This window comes from Trachypithecus francoisi, unplaced genomic scaffold, assembly GCF_009764315.1.
Source record: "Trachypithecus francoisi isolate TF-2019V2 unplaced genomic scaffold, Tfra_2.0 Lachesis_group8, whole genome shotgun sequence".
Lineage (NCBI taxonomy): Eukaryota > Metazoa > Chordata > Mammalia > Primates > Cercopithecidae > Trachypithecus > Trachypithecus francoisi.
In genome coordinates this window covers 117,514,332-117,535,850 of record NW_022681473.1, presented here as the reverse complement: position 1 = coordinate 117,535,850, position 21,519 = coordinate 117,514,332, and positions in this window count along the sequence as shown.

The window sequence follows — 21,519 nt, the reverse complement described above, 5'->3', positions numbered from 1 at the left end:
AGAATAGTTTATTCTAATTCTGTGAAAAATGACATTGGTAGTTTGAGAAGAATGGCATTGAATATGTAGATCGCTACAGGCAGTATGGCCATTTAAATGATATTGATTCTTCCAATCCATGAGCATGGAATGTTTTTCCATTTGTTCGTGCCATCTGTGATATCTTTGAGCAGTGTTTTGTAGTTTTCCTTATAGAGATCTTTCATCTCCTTGGTTAGACGTACTCCTAGGTATTTTGTTTCTATGTGTGTCTAAATGGGATTGTAAATGGGATTGCATTCTTGATTTGGCTCTCAGCTTGAATGTTATTGGTGTATAGAAATACTACTGATTTTTGTACACTGATTTTTGTATGCTGAAATTTTACTGACATTGCTTATCAGTTCCAGGAGCTTGTTGGCAGAATTTTTAGGATTTTCTAGGTATAGAGTCATACAGTCAGTGAAATAAGATAGTTTGACTTCTTCTTTTCCTATTTGAATGCTTTTTATTTCTTTTTCTTGTCTGATTGCTCTGGCTAGGACTTCCAGTACTATATTGACTAGGAGTGGTGAGAGTGGGTATCCTTGTCTTCTTCCAGTTCTCAAGGGTAATGCTTCCAGCTTTCGTCCATTCAGCATGGTGTTGGCTGTGGGTTTGTCATAGATGGCTCTTATTATTTGAGAGGTTCCTTTGATGCCTAGTTTGTTGAGAGTTTTTATCATGAAGGGATATTGGATTTTATTGAAAGCTTTTCCTGTATCTATTGAGATCACATCATATGTAAATTCTATTTATTTGGAGAATCACATGTAAAGATTTGTGTATGTTTATCCAACCCTGCATCCCAGGAATAATCCTTACTTGACCATGGTGAATTAACTTTTTTATGTGCTGCTGGATTTGGTTTGCTAGTATTTTGTTGAGGAGTTTTACATTTATGTTCATCAGGGATATTGGCCTGTAGTTTTCTTTCTTCGTTATATCTTTGCCAGATTTTGATATCAGGATGATGCTGCCTTTGTAGAATGAATTAGGTAGGAGTTCGTCCTTGATTATTTGGAATAGTTTCAGTAGGATTGGTACCAGCTCTTCTTTGTACATCTGATATAATTTGGCTGTGATTCCATCTGGTCTGGGGCTTTCATTGGTTGGTAGGTTTTTATTCCTAATTCAGTTTTGGAACTCATTATTGGTCTGTTCAGGATTTCAGTTTCGTCCTTGGTCAACCTTGGGAGGTTGTGTGTTTCCAGCAGTTTATCCATTTCCTCTAGATTTTCTAGTTTGTGTGCATAGTGGTATTCATAAGTTTCTGAGGATCTTTTATATTTCTGTGGCATTGGTTGCAGTGTCGCCTTTGTAATTTCTGAATGTGCTTATTTTGGTCTTCTCTCTTTTTTTCTTTGTTATTCTAGCCAGCACTCTATCAGTCTTATTTATCATTCCAAAGAACCAACCTTTGATCATTTGTATGAATATTTGGGTCTCAATTTCATTCTCTTCTGCTCCAATTTTGGTTATTTCTTTTCTTTTGCTAGCTTTAGGGGTTCTTATTTTTCTAGTTCTTCTCAGTATGATTTTTAGGCATTTAGTGCTATACACTTGCTTCTTAATACTGCTTTTGCTGTTTACCAGAGATTTTAGTATGTTTTGTCTCTGTTTACATTAATTTCAAAGAAATTTTTGATTTCTGCCTTATTTTCATTGTAAACTTTTGGGTAAACCCCAAAGTCATTGAGGAACACATTGTTTAACTTCTGTGTGATTTTATGGTTTTGAGAGATCTTCTTGCTATTAATTTTTATTTCACTGTGATCTGAGAATATATTTGGTATGATTCTGGTTTTTTGAACACACTGAGACTTGCATTACGGCCAAGCAGGTGATCAGTCTTGGCGCATGTTCTATGTGCAGATGAGAAGGACATATATTCTGTTGTTGTTGTGTGAAGTATCTATTAGGTCTAATTGGTTGAGTGTTGAGTTTAAATCCAGAATGTCTTTGTTACTTTTCTGCCTCAGTGAGCTAATGCTGCCAGGGGGCTGCTGAAGTCTCCCATTACTCTTAAGTAGCTAAGTCTTTTTGTAGGTCGAGAAGTACTTGCTTTATGAATCTTGGTGCACCAATGTTAGGTGCATATATACTTGGGAGGGTTAAGTCTTCTTGTTGAATTGAACCTTTATCATTGTGTAATGCCCCTCTTTGTCCCTTTTTAATGTTGTTGGTTTAACATTTCTCTGATACAAAGATAGTGACCCCTTTTTGCTTTCTGTTTGTGTGATAGATCTTTCTCCATCTTTTTACTTTGAGCCTATGAATGTCATTACATGTGAGATGGGTCTCTTAAAGATAGGAGGCAGTTGGGTCTTAGTCTTTAACCCAACTTATCATTCTGTGCCTTTTAAGTGGGGTGTTTAGACCACTTATATTTCCAGATTAACATAGATAATGTGAGATTTTGATACTTTTGTGATACAGTTACCTGGCTGCTTTGTAGTCTCAATTGTATAGTTGCTTTATAGGCTTTGTGGACTATGTACTTAAGTGTGTTTTTGTGTGAGCAGGTATTCTTTCATTTCCAGGTTTAGAGTTCACTTAAGGATATACTGTAAGGCTGGTCTAGTGGTAATGAATTCCCTTAAAATTTGCTTATCTCAAACAAAATTTATTTCTGCTTCACTTATGAAGCTTAGCTTGGTGGGATATGAAATTCTTGGTTGGAATTTTGTTTCTTTAAGGATGCTAAAAATAGGCCCCCAGTCTCTTCTGGCTTGTAAGGTTTCTGCTGGGAAGTCTGTCTAATAGGGTTCTCTTTGTAAAGGATCTAACCCCTTTCTCTAGCTGCCTTTAAGAGTTTTTCTTTCATGTTGATGTTGGAAAGTCTGATTACTATGGGTCTTGGGGATGGTCATCTTGTATAGTATCTTGCAGGGTTTTTCTGAATTTCTTGAATTTTCATGTTGACCTCTCTAGCAAGATTGCAATTTTTCATGGACTGTATCCTCACATATGTTTCCCAAGTTGTTTACTCTCTTTCCTACTCTCTGAGAAATGCCAATGAGTTGTAGGTTTGGTCTATTTACATAATCCTATATATTTCAGAGATTTTTTTCGTTTGTTAAAAATTCTTTTTTTTTTTTTTTTTTCCTGCCAGGGTTGATTTGAAAGACTGGGTTTCAAGCTTTGAATTTTTTCCCTCAGCTTGGCCTAGTCTATTGTCAAGGCTTTCAATTGTATTTTGAAATTCCTGTAGTAAATTTTTCAATTCCAGTAGTTCAGTCGGGTTCTTTCTTAAAATGGCTATGTTGTCTTTCAGCTCTTGGATAATTTGACTGGCTTCCTTGGATTGGCTTTCAATGTTCTCTTGAATATCATTCAGCTTCCTTGAGATTATGACTTCTATATCTGTCATTTCAGCCATTTCAGTCTAGTTAGGATCCATTGCTGGGGAACTGGAATAAACGTTTAGAGGTAAGGAAACACTCTGACTTTTTGAATTGTCAGAATTCTTGAACTGATTCCTTCTCATCTGAGGGGGCTGATGTTTCTTTATCTTTTTGAAGTTGCTGTTGTTTAGATGGGACTTCTTGTTTTCACATTCTTTATTTCCCTTGAGGGTTTAACTGTGGTGTATGTTGTGTGTAGTCATTTGACCTTGTTTTTGGGTGCTTTCAAAAAGGCTCTGTACTGGTTCCTTATTTGTGGCTAGTTTCCTGTACTGGGTTTCACAGGTAATGTGTGCAGAAGGAATTTATTTATTTATTTATTTTGGTGGTGTAATTCAGGCTGCAATCCAATAGATGATGCCTTTTAAGAGTAGGGGCCTGCAGATAGACTCTTACTCAGCCACGTGCCTCTTTCCTCTTTCAGTGCATTTGCAGCAGCACTCTGAGGAGAGGGAGATGCAGGGAGTGAGATGACTATCTCACTAAGTCTGTTCTCAGGCCTTGGGTGAGTCCCCTCCAATCACTAGCACCATGCAGATGCATCCTTAGCCACGAGCGGGGCGCCTGGTGGGCCACACTTCCCCTCCCTTAGGGGCAGTCCTAGCCAAAGGTTAGGTCACGAGGACACCCACAATTCCCCAGGGAGCTGCTGGTCCTCTGAGCTTGGCACAGTCAGAGCTGGTCATTGGGTATGTCTATGAGCAGTCTGGTGATGCAGTGGGTCAAGGACGGAGGATCCCTGGGTGGGGGAGTGGCGTTGCGAGTATGCAGCCAGTATAACACCTGCATCCTGGGGTGTTTTGCCTAGTAGGTGGCTTTGGGGTCCACCCAGCTCACACTTTCCCAACCAGGTCTCTCTTCAGTATCTGCCCTGGGAGCAGGCTAGTTTTGTCCCAAGCCTTCTGCATCCAGATCACTGAACTGTTTGTTACAGGTGTTCTGGGTCATGGGGTCCCCTGTGATAGAAGCTGTGACTGGCCAACAGGCCACTCCCTTCCTGGACTGCTTTTACAGAGGGAGAGGCACCCAGCTCCAATGCCAGTGCACGAACCTTCACCTCACTTTTCTCAGCATTCTGAGGGTGGGGGCTCCTCCCCTGCTCAACCTCAGGCCACAGGTCTCAGCTCAATGTGTGCTCAAACTGTAGGGTGTGGGAACTTGGCCAGTGACTTTGTCCTCTGGCTGCTCAGGGTAGAGCACTCGCTGTGCCAAGGGTACCAACCTGCTCTTTGTCGCTGTCCAAACACTCAGGTGGGGCAGTGGAGGCTGTGCCTTGTGCACTGGCCTGTGAGAACAGCCAGCCAAGGTCCTTGGGAGGGGTCAGTGGACAAGGGATCTGCAGGTCAAGTGCACCCTGGTCCTCTGGAAAAGGCAGCCCTGCTTTTCCCCCGCCTGGTAGTTGGCAACAGATAGAGTTGCTCAGGGCAAGATGGAGAACTGTGGGGCATGGATGTCTACTGTTGTGTTTCCCTGCAGCTGACCCACACAAAAAACATGTTGGGATCTGTGTGGATTCCAGCTCTGTCTCTGCCTGCTCTCTGGGAAGTTCCTCCTGCCAGTTCAAATGTCTATAGGGGTTGTGAGGTCTCCTCAAGCTAGAATCCCAGAGGCCCATCGTGGGAGTGTGGTGCCTGGAGTTCCTTCGCTCACTGCTTCCTTAGGCCCATTCAGGACCAGGAGCCGATCCCTGCACTCAGTGACTCTGCGCAGGCATCCCAGCTTTTGTGTCTGCATTGCCTCTATCTACTTTCAGTGTTTTCACTCAAAAGATGTATTCAAAGTGCAATGGTTTCCTTGATATTTTGGTTTCTGTCAGTGGAAGAGGCATTTTCTGGCTGCGTCTAGTTGGACATCTTGTCCCTAACCTCATTTTTCCTCTTTATCTTCTATATTTTAATGTTTTTGGACAGTTTTTAAAAATTATTCTTGGCCATTTTCTCTTAAAATATTGCTTCTTCCCATTCTGTCTTCCCTCTTTCTTATATATTCCAATTATATATATATATAATTTTCATCATCTTTTATATGTTAGCTGTGTTCTTTTCTGTATTTTCCGTTTCTTTTTAATATCTCTACTTTAGTCTATTGTCTATCTCTAGCTAGATTTATTTCCAGCTCACTAATCTTCTCTTCAGTGGTGTCCAATCTGCTCTTTGAACCTACCGATTTCATAATTTCAATTATTACGTTTTTCAGTCATGTAATTCTATTTAACCTTTTAAAGATTCTGTTTCTACCATGAAATTTTTGGTCTTATCTGTTTTCTTGAATATAATCATAGTTATTTTAAGGTCGGTGTCAGATAATCCTTGCCTGTGTCGCCTATGCATATATATTCATTACCTGTTTTTTTCTTAGTTCTGTTTCTTTGTATGTCTTGTAGTTATTTATTGGTGCTGAATATTGTGTCTGTAATATTGTAGAAGCTCTGAACGAAGCTTGCTCACTCTAGAGAAGATTCACTTTATCTGGCAGGTAAAGAAGATTTGGTCACCTCAGTCCAACATGAACTAAGGTGAAGCGTGTTTGCCGTCTTTGCAAGGCTCTACTTATTGCTGGTTTGCTCTCACTCCTAGTATGTGGATCTTCAAATGTCCGAACTGAGATCCTGAGGTATTTTCTAGAAACTCTCTGCCCCCATCCTTGAAGGGGTGCTTAACTCCAATTCTTGTCCCACATTGAGACATTCGTGAAAGCTTTGATCTTCTTTTCAGCCTCTTTCTGTTTAGCTTCTTAGTCTCTTGCTTTGCACAGCTTGATTAGTAAAGGCCTTGTGTTACTTCGTTTTGTTCTGCCATAATAGAATACCTGAGACTGAATAATTTGTAATGAACAGAAATGTATTGGCCCACAATTCTGAAAGCTGGAAAGTCTAAGATTGAGAGGCCGGCATCTGGTGAGGGCCTTCTTGTCACATCCTCCCATGGCAGAAGGTGAAATGTCGAGAGAGAGCGAGAGAGGGCCAAACTCACCCTTTCATAATGACATCAATACCACCCATGAGGGTCGAGCTTTCATGGCCCAGTCACCTCTTAATACTGTTACAATGGTAATAACATTTCAATGTAAGTTTACAGGGACAAGCACTCAAACCATAGCGTTCTGCTCCTGGACCCTCAAAACCATGTCCTTCTTACATATTAAATACATTTTTTTCCATCCCAATTGCCTCAAAAGTTTTAATTTTGATATAGTACCAACTTAAAAGTCTACAGTCCAGAATCTCATCTAAACCAGATTTGGGGGAAACTAAAGGCATATTTCATCCTGAGGTATATTCCCCTTCAGCTGTGGGCCTAAGAAATCAAACACATTATCTACTTCCAAATACAAAGGTGGGATAGACATAGGATTGACATTCCCATTCCAAAGGGGAGAAATAGGCAAGGAAAAGGGGATAATTATTCTCAAGTAACTCCAAAACCCAGTAAGATGAACATTAACCTTAAGTCTCTCAAATAATCTTCCTTGAATCAGTGCCCCTACTTCTGAACATACTGGTATGGGGGTTAGGCTTCCAAGGCCCTGGGGGGACTCAACCCTGCTACCTTGATAGCTGTGCTGGTTGCAGCCCAGATGGCTGCTCTCATGGGTTGCAGTTAATGTCTGTGTCTCTCCTAGGCTGGCACTGCATGCATTGCATGCTGGTAGCTCTACTGTTCTGGGAGCTCAGAAGTGACTGCACCCCCAAGGCTCCACTAGGCCTAGTGAGGACTCGCTGCAGCAGTTCCAGCCCTATAGTTCTACTGGGCATTGCCCAAGTGAGGGCTCTTTGCAGTAGCTCTGTCCCTGTGACAGGTCTCTGCTTGTGTCCCTAGGCTGTTCACAATATCCTTTGAAATCTAGGTGGAGGAAACTGTGCCCCCAAAGCTCTGGCAATCCGTGTGCCTGAAGACTTAACACCCCATGGATTCTGCCAACGTGATGTTGCCAATCTTTGCTATTTCTCCCTTCCAAAGCTGAGGCCCAGCCACGCCTGGGCTCCCTTGACTCACATCTGGCGTGACCAAGGAGCATTAATGGGGGAATGTGGGGAGCAGGGCCCCAAGATTCCTTGGGGACCCTAAGCCTCTCTTTTGCCATATTTTCTTACCCCAGGCCTTGGTGTTCTGGGCCTGTGATGGGAGGTAATCTCTGAAGTGCCCTTCAGGGACATCCTCCCATGGTCCTGATAAATAGCCTCTGGCTTCATTCTACCCAAACTAATCTTCCTATCAAACAGATGCTTGGCCACACCTTCCATTTCTTTCCTGAAAATTATCTTTTATTCTTTACTATGTGGTCAGGCTAAGAACCCCTAACTTCGGTTTCCCTTTTAATTATAAATTTTGCCTTTAAATCATTTATTTCTTCTTATATTTTTCTATATGTAATTTTAAAAAGTCACACAGCACACTTAAGCTTTGCTGCTTAGGCATTTCTTCTGCCAGATACGTTAGTTCATTGCTCTTAAAATTCTGCCTTTTGCAAAGGCCTTGGGTATGGACTCAATTCAGATAAGTTCTTCACTACTTTATAACAAGGATCGTCTTCCCTCCAGTTTCCAATAGTGTTTTCCTCAACTTCCTTCTGAAATCGAGGTCATCAGAATGGCCTTAATCATCTCTATTTCTACCAGCATTCTGATCGTGACTGCTTAAGGAATCTCTGAGAAGATTCAGACTTTCCCTACAGCTTTCCTCCTCTTATAAGCCTTCACCAGAATCACCCTTAACACCACTTTCGTGGCAGTTGAGGTCTTTTCTAGCCTGCGCCTCCAAATTCTTGCAGCCTCTACCCATTACTCAGTTCGAAAGCCGCTTTCCTGTTTTTAGGTATTTGCTATAGGAGCAGCCCCACTTCTATGGTACCAATTTTCTGTGCTAGTCTGTCTGGTGCTACTGCTAGTCTCTCTGGTGCTACTGCTAGTCTCTCTGGTGCTACTGCTAGTCTGTCTGGTGCTGCTGCTAGTCTGTCTGGTGCTGCTGCTAGTCTGTCTGGTGCTGCTGCTAGTCTGTCTGGTGCTGCTGCTAGTCTGTCTTGTGCTACTGCTAGTCTGTCTGGTGCTACTGCTAGCCTGTCTGGTGCTACCATAACAGAATATCTGAGACTGGATAACTTATAACAAACAATTTTATTTCTGTTACAGGGGCTGGGAACTATAAGATTGAGGGGCCCGCATCTGGTGAGGACCTTGCTGTGTTATCCCACGGCAGGAGGCAGAAGGGCAAGAGAGGGTGAGAGGGGGCCAAACTCACTCTTTTACAATGGCACCAGTCCCTCCTGTGAGGGTGGAGCCGTCATGGCCTAATCACCTCTTAAAGGTCCTGAAACCATCCTCACAGGGTTAACAAGAATTACATGCTGGGTTCTCGGCAAAAATAAAGTTGAAATCAAGCATTAATCAGGCTGCACTTTGGCCAATTTCCTTGTAACCCAAAGTCACATGGCAGTAGATTCTGTGACTTTGGCCCCAGGGGGCTGCATCCCCATTGTTCCTATACGTAGGACCACTCATATTAGAATCATAAGACTTTTTGTTTAAGAATTGCTTAAGATGAGGCCGGGCGCGGTGGCTCAAGCCTGTAATCCCAGCACTTTGGGAGACCGAGACGGGCGGATCACGAGGTCAGGAGATTGAGACCATCCTGGCTAACCCAGTGAAACCCCGTGTCTACTAAAAAAATACAAAAAAACTAGCCAGGCGAGGTGGCGGGCGCCTGTAGTCCCAGCTACTTGGGAGGCTGAGGCAGGAGAATGGCATAAGCCCGGGAGGTGGAGCTTGCAGTGAGCTGAGATCAGGCCACTGCACCCCAGCCTGGGTGACAGAGCGAGACTCCGTCTCAAAAAAAAATTTAAAAAAAGAATTGCTTAAATTCTGAATTCTAGTGGAAAGGCTGATGCCAACCGGTTTAAAGACCCCCACCCTCCCCACAGAGGAGCCAAATGAGTGTAAGAATGTAGTTTCTTCATTTCCCCATTCCATGACTTCACTCTGCACTCTGATCAATCAGTGATCCCCACACTTCAGCCTACTCTAACCCCTTTAAAACCCCAGACCCACATTTCTTGGGAGGGTGGATTAGAGATACTCCCATCTCCTCATTTGGCTGCCCTACAATTATTGAACCCTTTCTCTGCCACAATCTCCAGTGTCTCCTTATATTGAATGGTTGTGCATTGGGAAAATGACCTATTACAATTCCATCTCTTAATATGGTCACAATGGCAATTAAATTTCAACATGAGTTTTAGAGGGAATGAATATTCAAACCATAGCTGGTCTCAAATACTAGTGCTGACTATTAGGCTCATTTCTCTTTGGGATTTTAGCCCTCAAGTCTTGGGTGCCTGGGAAATGCTTCCATTTTTATCTTTCTGCCTCATGAAGTTCTGATTCTTAGCAGATTCCTCTGCCCAACTTCTTGGCCTCCTGCCATGTACTGATAATCAACAAATGCCAATAGGTAAAAGCAGTGTATAGAGAGTTGGGTTCACCTCAATAAATGTTCTCTCTATACAGGATCTGGTCCTTCAAATCCTAGCTGTTTGACAGATCTCCAGTGCTTTCATGCAGAAATTTGTTCTGTCTGGGTTTTCTACTTGTTCTCAGCAGGTGTGTTGGCCTACGACAACGCACCTGTTCCATCAAGGCTGGAAATGAAAGTATCCCCACAACCTGCTGGCTCTTGAAATTCCTGAAACACACTACTTTACTGAGTTGGTCTTCTGCTTTGTGACTGTCAGTGTCTATTTCTCAACATGTTGAGTTTAAACACACTATTCTCCCATTCCAGGCCCTTCCTCCCCTGGAACCATTCTAATGACTCAAACTCATTTTCCACAAATACCCAACATGAGTCTTTCATACCTGGTGATGTGTTAGCCTGTTCTCACATTTCTGTAAAGAAATATCTGAGACTGAGTGACTTATTTAAAAAACATTTTTTAAATTGGCTCATAGTTCTCCAGGCTGTACAGGAAGCATATTGCTGGCATCTGCTTCGGGTGAGGGCCTCAGGAAATTTCCAATCATGGCAGAAGGCAAAGGGAGAGCTGGTGTATCCCATGATGAGAACAGGAAAAAGAACGAGAGGGGAAGTTCCAGACTCTTTTAAACAACCAGATCTCACATAAAATGACTGAGGAAAAACTCACTCATTACCAAGGGTATGGTGCTAAGCCATTTATGAAAGATGTGCCCCCAAAATCTAATACCTCCCACTAGGCCCCATCTCCAACACTGAGGATCACATTTCACATGAAATTTGGAGGGGACAAACATCCAAACTATATCATTTCACTTGTGGCTCCCCAAATCTCATGTCTCTCTCACATTGCAAAATAGAATCATCCCATTCCAATAGTCCCCAAAATCTTAACTCATCAAAGTCCAAAGTCTCTTCTGAGACTCAAGACACATTGCTTCTACCTATGAACCTGTAAAGTCAAAACAAGTTGTTTACACCCCAGAGATTATGGTGGTACATGCATTGAGTAGACATTTCCATTCCCAAAGTGAGAAACTGGCTAAAAGAAAGGGATAACAGGCTCCACACAAGTCTGAAACACAGCAGGGCAGACATTAAATCTTAAAGCTCCAAAATAATCTGCTTTGGCTCCATGTCCCACATCCTGGGCAGACTGGTGTTTTGGGCCAAACTTGCTCTTTCCAATGGCATCAATACCAAGGCTTTGGGAAGCTCTTCCCCGTGACTTTTCCATGCCGAGGTTGCAGACTACTAGTGGCTCTATCATTCTTGTGTAGAATGGCAACAGCCCCCTTCCTGCAGCTCCACGAGGCATTGCTCTGGTGGGGACTCTGTGTGGGGGATCCTATCCCACATTTCCCCTTTGTACTGCCCTCGTAGGGCTCTCAGTGAGGGATCCACTCCTGTTGCAGGCTTCTTCCTGGGCATTCGGGCTTTCTGATACATCTCTGAAATCTAAGGGGAAGCTGACAAGTCTCCTTCACTTTTGCACTCTGCATACCTGTAGACTTAACACTGAATGGAAGCTGCCAAGGTTTATGGCTTGTGCCCTCCAGAGTGGTGGCCTAAGCTGTACCTTATCCCCTCTGAGCCAAGGTTGGAGCCAGAATAGCCAGGATATGGGGAGCAGTGCCTGGAGTCTGGGCAGGGCAGTAGGGCCCTGGGCCTGACCCCTGAATCCATTCTTTCCTCCTAGTGATGCAGGATTTTGTCTGTAGCTTAGCTAGGTCTGGGTTCTTGTTTCATGACCAGGAAGAATTAGGCACAGAGACACTGGAAGAGTGAGTCAGGTGGGAAGTTTTACTGAGTGATGAAACAGCTTTTTATGGTGAAGGGATGCAAGAGTGGTCCTCCTATCCAAAGGCAGGAGAGTTCCCAATGTGGCTGAGCCCAGGGCTTTTCATGGGCTCAGAATAGGGAGCTCATGATGATTGGTTTGTGAGGACGCAAAAAAGGTTAAGGTGAAGACACCACTCAAAGGTGGGCACAACAGTGTAGAAAACAAATTAGGAAAGGGTAGGTGGTTGTAAAATAGGTGAAGGATGGGGATCAATCAGAGGAAAGCACACCAAATGGGAAGGTGGGTTTTCAAGCTGGTCCTGCGATTTACCAGGGACAGTTTCCAACTTGAAGGTGGGATTTCGCCAGGTACCTGTCCCTATCTACCTAGACATTTGTCTGCCTCCTGCCTCTATCATTGTCTGCTCTGAAGAGGTACATCTTACTGCCATTGGAATAGGGATGAAGACCGATCTTAACTGCTTCCTCCTGACAGGGGGCACTGTGTTGGGAAGATGGCAGTCAGTCAGAGCTCCCTCAGAGGCCTATCTAAGGGTCTCTGGTAAAAGGGAGCCATCATCTGAGGCTCTGGTTGCATGACCGTTTGGAGTTTGATGGCCTGAAGGCAAGAAGAAACAAACTGGGTTATTAGAAGGTACATATCAAAACAAAACAAAGTCAGTGAGGACAGCTAAAAAATCCTGAGGTTGCCGGCACAGCCAGATAACTGGTGGCTGTACTTACGCCTGCTAAGATTTGGGTGCTTGGGGCTTGGTTTTGGTTAGCTCCCTTGGTCTTATTTTTCCAAACAAACTTCTGGGTTATGGGGACCCTGTTTACTCCTATCACCTGGCAGGATTTGCGGGATGATTACCCTGAACTAGAATATTGATCTAGATTTTTTACATTACCCCTCCCGTTTGTCTCTTCTGAGCTGCAGCTGGAGGTCACTGATTGATTGAGAGGGATAAGCAGGCTTAGGCAAAAAAAAAAATTAGGGAAAAACTTAAGAACAACTAATGAAATTATAATTTAATGACAAATGTATGGTAAGTTTCAAAACATAACTTTTCTTCAGTCCTCATTTTTGTCAAAAGCAAATCATGATAAGACTGAGTTGTTTGCAAAATAGACTTTAGTCTTATACTAGGCCTGATTATTTGCATAAAGTGCAGCAAGAATAATTATTTTTCACATAGGATTTTAAATTGGTTTTGATGGAACTCTGTTCCACAATAAATCTCATATAAGACCTTCCTTTTAAAGCTGAGCCCAGCCATGGGTTTGTACCCTCAAATACTTATGAATTGGTTAAATTACTCTCTTCTTGAAGTTCCAAGAACATGAGGCTCCTGGGCCTGTTAGAAAGTGACATTCTTTACTCACCACAGGTTAGGAACCCTGTACAGGGACTGTGTAGATGAGATATGAGGCCAGTTTTCCCAAGGAGCTTTTATTGGCTCTGCAAGTCAATCTAGACTCCTTAAAGGGAAGGACATCCTTCCAGCTACTCGGGAGGTTGAGGCAGAGAGAATGGCATGAACCCGGGAGGCAGAGCTTGCAGTGAGCCAAGATCGTGCCACTGCACTCCAGCCTGGGCGACGAGTGAGACTCTGTCTCAAAAAAAAAAACAAAAAACAAAAACCTGTTTCTCTAATTGTGTCCTGTTGCAAAAGAAAATGGATTCTTACTGCACTGATGCTAATAACTATATTGCATAGGTTAAGAATACTCACAGATAGTTTCCAAATTCTGGAGAAGCCAGGCAGAGAGAAACAAATATGCTCCAAATTTTGTTCTCAGGAGTATACCTTACTCAATTATCAAAGACTGTAAATAGCTCAAAATAAAATTTTCCTTGATTCTGAAAAACAAAACAATCAGCAATATTTTAAGCAAAAAGGTTAAAAAGATTACTTCAGTTTTCCATTTGTTCAGTCCATTCTGTTAACTCTTGTTCTGCTTGATATTCATGAACATTTCAGCTCTTCATGAGTCCTGTACATTTTCCCTTTATTCCAGCGTCACAATCTCCAAAGTTATCAGAAACCTGCATTTGAGAGCATTTGTCAAAGTCCTATAGCTGATTAGAAACCATCTTTTGCAAAGGATCAAAGCAAGACAACAACTGTCTGTGAATGACAAAATATCCAGGGTATACAGTCAATATACAGGGTAGTTACAGTCAAACATGATTGACTTCTTTGTGGTTATTTCTGTGGTTTACAATAACTTAACATAATAACTTTAATTATGATTGATAGCATATACTCAGACATTAGATTTTAGAAATCCTATACAATTTTGGAACATATATTAATATTATTCACTAAAATATAACCTAAAGAAGATTAAAGATCACTTTGGCAATCTCATGTAGCTAAACATGTCAAATAATCCTATTTACCTCTCTTTTGGATGTTCCAGGGGTCCTCTGTAGCATCCACAAGCTAGGGGTCAGAAAAGACAGCTTTTGAAGCTGAAGTTCAGTTTTGGGAAGCCTCTTAAATATGTTAGAGGTTCAAAGCACTTGATATATGAAATAAAATTCCAGGTTACCACAAGTCATTTAGCCAAAATGATGACTGAAGAATTTCTTTTTAAAAGGCAAAAAACTTTCATTGTCCTTTACTATTACATGAAAATCTTGTTCAAGGGAGAGAAAGGCACATTTTACCCTTGCATTAGTGTGCTATTAACGTCAACCCCAATTTTTAAATGAAACCTTATAGATAATTTATCTGATCTTAACCAGTTTGACCATGAGGTGAGATTCTTATAAACCTTTTATAACCCTTTATAAATTTTTGTTAAAGATCAGACTAGTGCCTTAAAACCTTGTCATGCTTGTATTTCAATCCAGTCTGAAGATTTACCTGGGACAGTTTCCAGCTTGAAGGTGGAGTTTCACCAGGGACCTGCCCCTGTCTGCCTAGGCATTTGTCTGCCTCCTGTGTCTATCATTAAGCCCCTGGGCCTCTGTTGGAAGGAGCTGCCCCGAAGACTTTTAAAATGCCTTTGAGGCCTTCTTCCCCTTGGCTTGAATATTAGCACTTGGTTTTCTTTCAGTCATGCTGGTCTCTTTAGCAAGTACTCCACAACCTTCTTGAATTCCTCTCCTCAAAATGCTGCTTCTTTTTCTAGAACATGGCCACACTGCAAATTTATCAAACTTTCATGCTCTACTTTTCTTTTAAATATAAGTATCAACTTTTTATTTGCTTCTACATCTGATCATAGGTTGTTGAAAACAACCATGCCACCTCTTGAAAGCTTTACTGCTTATTGATTTCTTTTTCCAAATGCTGTAAGTCAGCACTTTTAAGTTCAACCTTCCACAGATCCCTAGGACTTAGACACAATGCAGCAAAACTTTTTTCTAGTTTGAAATATGAGTGACTTTTACTCCAGTTCCCTATAACTTCCTCATTTCCATCTGAGACCTTGTCGGTCTGGGCTTTGCTGTCCTATCAGCATTTTGGTCACAACCATTTAACCATTCTGTAAGAAATTCCAAACTTTGTCTTGTCTTCACATCGTCTGAGTCCTCCAAACCATTCCAACTTCTGCCCACTACCCAGTTTCAAGGCTGCTTCCACATTTTCAGCTATTTTTATAGCAATGCACCACTCCTCAGTACCAATTTTCTGTGTTAGTTCATTCTTGTATTGCTATAAAGAGATGTCTGAGACTGGGTACTTTATAAAGACAAGAGACTTAATTAGCTTATAATTCTGCAGGCTGTACAGGCAGCATGGTGTCAGCATCTGCTTCTGGTGAGAGCTTCAGAAAGCTTCCAATCATGGCAGAAGGTGAAGGGAAAGCCAGTGTATCACATGGTGAGAACGGGAACAAGAACAAGAGCAAGGAGGTTCCAGATTTTTTTTTTTTTTGAGACAGAGTCTCATTCTGTTGCCAGACTGAAGTGCAGTGGCGTAATCTTGGCTAATTGCAACCTCTGCCTCATGGGTTCAAGCAATTCTCCTGCCTCAGCCTCTCATGCACCTGTAGTCCCAGCTACTTGTCACCATGCCCAGCTAATTTTTGTATTTTTAAAGTAGAGATGGGGTTTCACCATATTGGCCAGGATGGTCTCGATCTTTTGACCTCATGATCTTCCTGCCTCAGCCTCCCAAAGTGCTGGGATTACAGGTGTGAGCCACTGCACCCGGCCGGTTCCAGATTCTTTTAAACAACCAGATCTTGTGTGAGCTGAGTGAGAATCCACTAATTATCAATGGGTTTGTCCTAAACCATTCATGAGGCATCTGCCCCCATAATCCAATACCTCCCACTGGGCCCCACCTCCAACATTGGGGATCATATCAACATGAGATTTGGAGAGAACAAACATCCAGACTGTATCAGCTGGGTGAGATCCTTCACTCATTCTTTAAACATACGATTTTCTCTTGGTAGTTGGGTGATTTTTGGCAAATTACCTAACTCCCTGTACCTCAGTTTTCTTATTTGTAAAATGGAGACATTAGTATTAGTATAAAATGGGGATATTTTAGGGATACTATGCAGATTAAACAAGTTCACACAGGCAAAGTATTTTGAAAGCACCTAGAATTGAATGTGTTCACCATTGTTTCAGCCTGTATCTTCTTACCTTCTGCCCTTTCCCTAATGAAAATGTTCACCCCTTTTTCCACTAATCCATTCAAAGTAGTGGAAAGTTGAATTTCTCATTCTTCAAGGTTCAGTTTAATTACTATCCTATTTATGTAGACAAAAACTCTCCATCTCTAAATTCTTGTAACACTTACAAGTCAGAACTACTCCCCTTGATTCCTTAAGTAAGAGCTGTAGTCGCTAACAGCAGTGGTCATTATAATTTATGACTCTTCTCTTTGGGTTTCTTGTCACCCTGATTACATTAATTGAAAATAGCATCATGTTTCTCATAGCAGGTCTGATGAAGGGTCTCGTTTAAAACGTTAAGCAGTTTAAACTCTATGCCACGGTTTCTCAATGTTTGCTGCACATTTGAATCCCTAGGGTTAAAAAAAAAATCCCAGTTGGGCATGGTGGCTCAGCCTGTAATCCCAGCACTTTGGGAGGCCGAGGCGGGTGGATCACCTGAGATCAGGAGTTTGAGACCAGCCTGGCCAACATGGTGAAACCCTGTCTCTACTAAAAATACAAAAATTACCTGGGCATGGTGACACGTGCCTGTCAGCTCTTCAGTTCCAGCTATTCAGGAGACTGAGGCAGGAGAATCGTTTGAATCCGGGAGGCGGAGGTTATGGTGAGCCGAGATTGTGCCACTGCACTCCAGCCTGGGTGACAGAGCAAGACTTTGTCTCTAAAATGAAATAAAATAAAATCCCGATGCCCAGGCCAATCCCATATCCTGGACCAGTTAAAACAGAAATTCCGGGGTGGGATTCATGTATGAGTATATTTTAAGTTCGCCAGATTCACACTTGGATTCTGAGAACCACTGCTCTCTTTTGAAAGTAAGAAGGCTAATTTAAATGGAAGGCTTTAAGCAACATCCTGAAGGTCTTTGCCAGGTAGAAACCTGGTGGAGAAGGATGGAGACTGAAGAATTCTAGAGAGAAGAAGCAGCAGCTGCAGAGCATGGCATGGTGAAAGAGTACATCCTGTTGATGGAATCGTGTTAAGTTCAAAGCAGCTCTGGTATAGGGGAATGGTAAGGAGAGGTAGGAGATGAGTAACTTGGGTCAGCGCACAAGAGTTTTTAAACTTTGAGGGTTTAAAGTTGGGTAGTGATCAAATCTGACTTGTGGCCTGCAAAGGTCCATTTTGGAAAAAATGAGAGGGTTGTTTGGAGGAGGGAACTGGACTGGAAGAGGCAAGAGATGAGTTAACAAATTCTTCCGAGATTGCCATGCAAGATGACCAGGGCCTGGGCCAAAGCAATGAGACATGGAGGTGACATCACTAAGTCGAAGTCCCTTGAATTCACTTTAATGAGAGCAGAGCAGAGCTGCCCTTGGCCACTTGGGATTCCTCTCTCAGGTGCAGCTTTCTTGTTGCCCTGAGCAGCATGCCCACTCGAGTGCTTCTCAAGGAGGGAGCTTCTCAGTCATCACTCAGAACTCCATGGAGCCCCTTGCTCTGTCCATCCCAACTGTTCCCACCCCTTCACTAATTCATCTTCCACATCTCTCTATTTCTCACCATTCCCAGAGTCATGCCCTTCATGCAGCTGGGTGGTAGTTACCTCCGGCAGGGATAATGATGGCCCCTCTACCTGCCCAGGGTTCCACCTTTAACACCAACCCACGACTCCAACTCCAGATGGAGACACTCCTGCCATCTCCCCCTTATTCTTAGGCATTTGGAGATGAGAAATGTTTCATTGTCCTCTTCTACCACTCTGAGCTTTAGGGTCCTCTTCTGGGGATTTTGGGCTACTCCAACCCCACTCCTGTATTCCTTTGCATTGTTCCCCAGTTAACCCGCCCGTCACCATCCCTTCATTCCACTTCCCACTTTCATTCCACCTTTTCCCTTATAACATGCTCTCCTGGAGAAAGTACAGTCTTTGGAGTGAGACAGACCAGGGTTTGAATCCTAACTCCACCATTTACTTGGACAACTCACCCAGCATTTCTTATTTCACTGTCCTAGATAATAAAATGAAGATAGCACATTTTGTTTCACAGAGTTGTTGTACGGAATAATTAGTACAATCTGTCCAAAGTATCTAGCCAGAGCCTGATTATCTCCTTCCCCCTACAGAGACTGAGACCTTATTCATTTTGCCACTTCTCTCTCACTTCCCCCTTCTCTCCTTTTATTCCTCCCTTCCTACTACCCTGGTAAGATTTATAGAAAAGAACTCTGAGGCTCCAGCCTCATCTTTGCTACTAGCCTGGTAGTAAGACCTTCAGGAAATCACTTCTTTCTCTGAGCCTCAGTTTCTTCATCTATAAAAGAAGGCACTGCAGTGGGTCACCTCTAAGGTCCTGTGCCCCTGAAACATGCTGTGAGGTAAAGCCCTTGTGAAATCCCATCTCTTCATGGGGTCTTTCCCACTGTTAAAAACAGTGGTGACTCCTTCTCCTTCACCCGCAATCCACCGCCCTGTTGCAGCATGTTCCTTCTGTTTTATTTTTGTTCCTCACACTAAAAATGTTTATCCTTAGGATTTATGTGAGAATGGCTGGGGGCAGGGTGCTAGAATTATTTCTGCACGTTGATAGGAAGAGTCTTAGCTCTGCAAGAGCAAAAATGTTGCCCTCAAGGGCAAAAGCTGTCCTTTCTGGCGATTGTATCCTCTCCAGCCCTACCCTTATAGCAGCCTGATGACAGAGCTCAGACGAGCTTATGACACAGCCTGAAACAATCGACCTCCCTCCCTTCCCCCCTCCCTCCCTCCCTCCTCCCTCCCTCCCTCCTTCCTTCCTTCCTTCCTTCCTTCCTTCCTTCCTTCCTTCCTCAGTGTAGGCTCACAAGAGATATATGAAAACATTTAACTGAAATACATTTTAATCTACAGATTGAACATAATCCACTTACATGTTCATGCATTCTTTCCTTCATTTAACAAATTGTTGTTGGACATCTATCATATGTGAAGTACTGTGCTAAGCTCTAAGGTTGTAAACATGAATAGGACATGGTTTTTGCTTTCCAGGAATTTACTGTCCACTGTGTTTATTTAACAAAAATCTTATTATGGTGTGTCACACTGGGCTCTTAGAAGCAGTCAGTATGGAGTGTGAGATGTTTATTGGGGGTCAAAGCCTGTGAAAGGAAGAAGGAAGAAAGCAGAAATGGCCAGCAGAAGTTGAACTCTGATGCAGGCCTGACGGAACCCCAGGAACCCAGTGGTGAGCTCTGGAGCCAGAATCACTCATCAGAGTCAGCCCCCGGGGCCCAAATATGAGGTCTTTATGTCCCTGTGTGTTCATTTCATAGGGCAGCCATGACAAGCTATCACAGACTGGGTGGCTCTAAACAACAGAACTTTGTGTTTCCACCGTTCTAGGGGCCAGAGTCTGAAATCAAGGTGTTGGCAGGGCTGTGCTCCCTCCAAGGCTCTGGGGAGAACTGTTCCTTTCCTCTTCCAGCTCTGGGTGGCTTCTGGCATTTTTTGGCTTGTGGCCACATCACTATAGTCTCTGCCTCTGTCTTCACCTGGCCTTCTCTGTGGGCTGAGTCTCAAATCTCCCTCTGCCTTTTACATATTTGTTTTGTTTTGTTTATTTCTAGAAGACTTAGGTTTTTTAGAGCAATTTTAGGCTCACAGAAAAATTGAGAGAAACATATTGAGAATTCCCATGTACCTCTGCCCCGACACAGGCACGGCCTCCCCATTATCAACACCCCCACAAGAGTGGACACTTGTACAATTGATAAAGCTGCACTGGCACATCGTCATCACAAAAGCTCATCACTTACATTAGGGTTTACTTTTGGGTGTTGTACATTCTTAGGTTTAGACAAATATATAATAACAAATATTCGACATCCCTCTGCCTTTTTCCTATAAGGGTATCTGTCCCTGGACTTAGGGTTCATCCTGAATCCGAAATGGTCTTATCTCAAGATCATTAGCTTAGTGGATTGGATAAAGAAAATGCAGTACATATGCACCATGGTATGCTACACAGCCACAAAAAATAATTAAATTATGTCTTTTGCAGCAACATGGATTGAACTAGAGGGCATTATCCTAAGTGAATTTACACAGGAACAGAAAACCAAATACTGCGTGTTCTCACTTAGAAGTAGGAGCTAAACAATGAGTACTCGTGGACACAAAGAAGGGAACAATGGACACTGGGGTCTACCGGTGGGAGGAGGGTGGGGATTGAAAAAACTACCTATTAGATATTACGCTGATTACCTGGGTGAAAAAATTATCTGTACACTAAATCCCTGTGACATGCAGTTTACTCATGGAACAAGCCTGCACATGTACCCCTGGAACCTAAAGTAAAAGTTGAAAAAAAAAGAAAATTCTTACATTTGCAGAAACCCTTTTCTAAAAAAGGTCACATTCACAGGTTTTAGGGGTTGGGACATGGATCTGTCTTTCTGGGGAAACCATTAGGCCCACTGAACTCTGTGTTACTGTGCCAAATGTGGACTGCCTCAAGAAGGGTTACCTTCAGAGATACTGCTCTATACAACTGAGGCTGCTGCTAAAGGAGCTGACGGCTGAAGGCTGTCTGCTGACCATGTTTTCTGTGGACGGGAAGCAAGTGTTTCCTTGAAACAGTATCTGGATGCTATGTCTTCTTAACTCCCACATATGGCCCATATTTCCATGCTAGAAATAAAAAACAAAGTGGTTACTAAAGTCAAGCGGTGTCCCTGTCCTCACTACCCTTGCAGGCTAGCAGGGAGAGATAAGTATTAATTAAATAACCCCAGAACTACAGATAAACTAACTTCAGGGGTAAGTGCTCCCGAGAAGAAGTACATGCGACCATAAGAGTATGTAGAGGGGAGACCTGCTGGTGCTTTCTCTGAGAGCAGAGAACAGTATTTAGGATAGAGGGAACAGATGTGCAAAGGGTGAATCATCATGCATTTATTGAAGAAAGTGAAAGGAAGCCAGTGAGGCTAGAGCTTGAAAGCAAAGAGTGGCAAGATGTGGCATGAGACTGGGGAAGGTGGGGACCATTCCAAGTGAGGGGCTTTGGGCATGTAGAAGTTTGACCTTTATCCTTAGAACAACAGATTTTTTTTTTTCTTTTTAAGATAGAGTCTCACTCTGTCACCCAGGCTGGAGTGCAGTGGCACAAGATTTCAGTTCATTGCAACCTCTGCCTCTTGGGTTTGAGCAATTCTCCCACCTCAGCCTCCCAAGTAGCTGAGATTACAGGTGAGTACCACCATGCCCAGATAATTTTTGT